This window comes from Nannospalax galili, unplaced genomic scaffold (assembly GCF_000622305.1).
Source record: "Nannospalax galili isolate Female #2095 unplaced genomic scaffold, S.galili_v1.0 scaffold1338, whole genome shotgun sequence".
NCBI classification, from domain to species: Eukaryota; Metazoa; Chordata; class Mammalia; order Rodentia; family Spalacidae; genus Nannospalax; species Nannospalax galili.
Window position 1 is genome coordinate 625,312 of NW_008341041.1, and position 4,996 is coordinate 630,307.

Consider the following 4,996-nt stretch of genomic DNA (forward strand, 5'->3'; position numbering starts at 1 on the left):
GTTCTCTCTTTTGATTTTATATTGGAGTGGCCTAATTGCTTTTGTCTTCAGGAATTCCCACAGAGGCCCAAGTGAGATGAGGCTCAGATGATATCAGGCTTTCTCCCATGGTATGGGTCCCTCCAGGAAAAATGCTACCCTCAAAAATTTGAGGGCTGGGCTGGCCTGGGAGAAGGGCCCAAGATAGATGCTGGTCTCAGGAAATTGGTGACTGTGCCACCCAGGGAAGTAAAGGGAGGTGAGGGCAGGACCAGGCCTAGAGGGTTCCTGGGGGCCCAAAGGGAAGAACTGGGTTGATCCCAATGCAAAGGATCAGGAAGCAGTGGCAGCTCTGGGCCGAGAGGTTAGCCCCGGTATCTGGGGTGCCAAGACAAGAAATGGGCTTGTACCCAGCCTAGGAGGAGAGATGGGGGTGGGAGTAGTGGTCAAGGTGTCCCGGGCGGGCTGGACTTACCCAGGGAAGGTGCAGGTACCAGGACACTGGAGGCTGTGCAGCCCAGGAAACAAATGGATATGAGGGAGGGACCTGGTCCAGAGGGCTCCTGGGGACCAGAAAAGGTGCTGGCACCAGGCCACCCAGAGGCTGTACAGCCCAAGGAAGTCACTTCTATTATTTTAATTTTGTTTATTTTTATTACTTTATGTATATGAGTATATTGCCTACATGCTCTGCAAGAACATCCAGTGCTCTTAACTGCTTAGCCATCTCTCCAGCCCCTACTTTTATTATTTTTATCTATGTATATGTTTATATGTTCGTGCGAATCTATGCCACAGATGTGCATGCCCACAGAGGCCAAAGGAAGGTGTCAAATACTCTGGAGCTGGAGTTACAGGCAGGTGTGAGCTACCATTTTGGTGCTAGGAATCAAACTTGAGTCCTCTGGAAAAGTAACAAATGCTCTTTACTGCAAGCCATCTGTCTAGCTCCCTGTTTTAAACATCTTTAAAAATCTCTTTATTGTATGACAATAGAAGGCAGCCAGACTCACAAGAAACTTACCCCCTAGTAAATAAAGATTTAGTCGGGACTCTCCTTTAAAAAACTATCCTACCATATTAAATTCGTGTGTGTAGACTTGGAGATCTTTTAAACTCTTCCATTTTTATTGACTTCTACTATAAATCTTTTCTTACCTTCTCTTCTAGTATATTTTGCCTTCTTCTACCCAGTGTTATTTATACTATATTGTCAATGATATAATTTATCTTAGAATTTCCACCAAGTTGTTTTTGAATCGTAACTCCAGGATATGATTATAATTCCAGAGTAGAAAGACAGGAAGTAAGATTTCATGCAATACAGGTTAGCCAGGTGCAACAATAAATTCAAACCGTATTTACAGAACTGTGGTGCTGTCCTAGTTTCTTTTCTGTTGCTGTGATAAAATATCCTGACAAAAAATAACTTAGGGGAGAAATCACATCCACAGTAAAGAACAGAGAGGCACGAGTACCTGCGTCCCTGCTCAGCTTCCTTTTTCTACTCGGATCCAATTCAAACAGAGAATGGTGCCACTCACATGTAGACTGGATCTTCTCATGTCAGTTTATAGAATCAAGACAATCCTCCCCCACTCCACCCCCACACAGACATGCCTACCTGCCAACCTGACCTAGATAATCCTTCATTGAAATCCTCTTCCCAGAAGAGTTTAATGTATCAAGTTGACAATGAAGACTACCCATCACAAGTAATGTTATCAACCATTTTTATAACCAAAGGAAATGGCATAGAAAGCCTTATGGATGGCAGGGATTTCAAAGGTACTAGCTCTTTGAAAAGCTACAATAAAAATCATGCTAACCATCAGCAAAGAAGATTGCCAGAGTAAATCGCATGGAGTTGATTCCTACTTGGACCTGGACTCTTGAGCCATCCCAACCACCACGGTTCAAGGAAGGCACGGCTGAACTTTGAAGGAGGTCCAAGGAAGTTAGTTAAAATACTTAAGGAAATTAAAGTACTTCTCAAAGACCAAACATTGAAAGAAAGTAAAGGAGTTACAATAAGTGCTCTTGAGGCCCTTCAGTAAGACTGCTGATCCCAGTTATGAGGACTCTAGTCACTTCCCAAAGTCATGAATGACAGTCACAACGAAGACTGGAGTTTGGGATGTTTTCTTCTAGTATCTCAAGGAAGCTGTTATGGAAGACAAACATATGTGCTGTTGTTGCAGTGCTCCTTTGTGCTATCAGATCACGAATTTTCCTATATTCTTATCTACATGCAAAGGTCCCCTTAGTCCACAGTTTGGCTTTTAGTAGTTTTAGTCCCTTGTGGTCAACAGAGGCTCAAAACTATTAAGTGGAAATTTTCTCAAATAATCCAGAAATTCTAAATTGTGTGCATATTTCTGAATAATACAGTGACATCTTGAGCTGACCTGCTCCATCCCGCAAGGTATGAACTGTGCCTTTGTCCAACACATCCATACTCTGTATGCTCCTGACCTGTGAGTCACATAGAAGCACCCAGGTTATCAGGTAGACTGTACCACAGTGTTGCTGTTTGTGTGACCTTTATATAGTTGACTAAGAACACTGCATCACAAGGTCTACAGTGTCCACCTCATTTCCTTTCATGGAGGTATTGCATCACTGCACATCAACCCAAGAAGAATGAGTGTCACACAAAAACATGCTATGCAAGTCACAGAGCTCATAGTCACCCAACTTTCATTACCATATATGGTTATGCTTGCCTATTTTCACTTATTGTTGTTGTTCTCTTACTGTATCTCATTTATTAATTCAATTTTATTATAGGTCTGTATGCGTACAGGAAAACAGATACAGAGTTCAGGAATATCCATGGACACAGGCAGCTTTTAAGCATGTGGGAACATATGCACTTCAGATAAGGAAGGACTACTGTCCTCCACATATGAAGAGTATTTTATGAGAGTCCTCCACTTGCAATTCTTCTGACCTATTAGAATTCTAAGGTCAGTGAGATGGGTCAGTAATGGTGCTTGCATGTCACTGTGCAACCTAGTAACTTGAGTTCAATCCCCAGGACCCACATAAAGGTGGAAGGAGAGAGTCAACTCCAGAGTTGTCCTCTGGTCTCCACAGATGTGCTGTGGCATGTACACACACACACACACACACACACACACACACACACATCCTGCACAAAAGATAATAACTAATTTTCAAAAGCAACAACGGAGCTTTCCCTAGTTTGTCTTCCTCTTTTTCATCTGCCAAGCAAGTCTCCCCTTTGCAAACTGATTCTCTGGGGCTCTTTTCAGGAAGAACTTGGCCAGCGGTGGGGACTAAAAGCACAGGAAATGAAAGATATGGGACTAGAGGAAGAGTTTTCCCAGGTGAAGGACATTTGAAAACAAAAGCCCATGAACACCTGCAGAAAATGCATAGTGGAGGGATGAGGAGTAGGAAAAGGAATTTTTGAAAGCATTGCTTTTGAGAGTTATAAAGGATTTAATTTCCTTGGAAGCTCATTTTGGTTTCAGTGCTGTGTTCTTTTGACCATGATGCAGCCCAGGGCCTGACCACACCAGTCAAAGCTGCACAAACATTCCCCCTGTGGGCTCATCCAATAATACCTTTGGGAAGTCTTGGTAAAACACCTAGTGTTCCTGTTTAATATTCCTGCCCTACCACATGGCACTTTTCTGTTAAATCAAGCTCCTTGGAGACCCTTGTAAGTTAGGTAATTGGAACACAAGGAAGACTCTGTCATCAGCTGCCTTTCACTAAGTTAATTACAGATAAAACCAGTATGAAGTGGTTAGAAACAGATTAAAATTTCACTCCCTTGGACTTTGGATAATAATGAATTAAACTGCTGGACTGCATTGGCATTCTGCTGGGAATGAAATTTGAAAATATTTTTAAAAATCAACCAATGAGTGGTTTAATTTTGTTCTTGAAAGTAATTTGAAATAGCACCAATTCACCGAACCTTAGCTCCCACCTTAATGTGAAATCTGTTTGTGATAGGCTGGTATAGATGAGTGAAAGATCCTCCATCCTTTCTCTCAAGGTATTTTCTCCATATGTTCCTGGGCCACATATCACCTGAACACTTTATGACTTGGCCACTGTTTGTGCTGATTCGTTTCCCAAACAATTAAAATGATTCCAAAATCAAATCACCTTATAAAACAACTAATGTTGGGAATGGGGTAGAAATGAAGAAAAGATGTAACAGAAAAAGATCCAAGGAATGGGTATGGTGACTCATACCTGTAATACCAGCTCTCTGGAGACTGAGGCAGGAGGATTACTTTGAGGTCAGGGACAGCCCAAGGTACAGACTGAGTCCCAGGCCAGCCTAGGCTACAGAACAAGACTTTTGAAGAAGAAGAAAAAGAAAAAGTAGAGAAGGAAGAGGAAGAGGAAGAAGACTGAGGTCTGCTCCACAGGAAAAATTTCATACCTAGAACTGTAAACCTGGTCAAAAACCCATGGTTTGGGATGGGAAGTCACAGGCCCTAGTGGGGAACCTAGTATTGTTTCACTAAAAGGAAATGTTATCAAACTGTCTTTTAAATATTTATATTCATGCCCATAGGTTAGTGATGCTTTCAACCTTGGCCAAAGAAACTTCTTTCTGCAATGGTCAGAGAACTGAGAGTAAGTGACTGTTGAGTGCTCATCCCTAAATGGGACAACTCCATCAACACACACACACACACACACACACACACACACACGGGAACATCACAGAAGTAGGGCAGGAAGACTATAAGAGCTGGAGGATGGTAAGGAGTGCTGTGAAATGCCATCTTTGGGAAACGACATGGCCATTACACTCATGAGCTCACCGCAGATGTCATTACCTACCCAGGACCTGCACAAGATCAAGTCAGCAAGATCAGTCAGTATTCTAGCAGGCAGCACTAAATGCACTCAGTGAGTTGTCAAAAAGAAAAAAAGAAGAAAGAAATGAAGGTGAGAGAGGGACATGTTGGAGGTCGTCCAGGGGGAGTGTGGGGGGGAGTAGGACTGGGTATGATCAAGATAC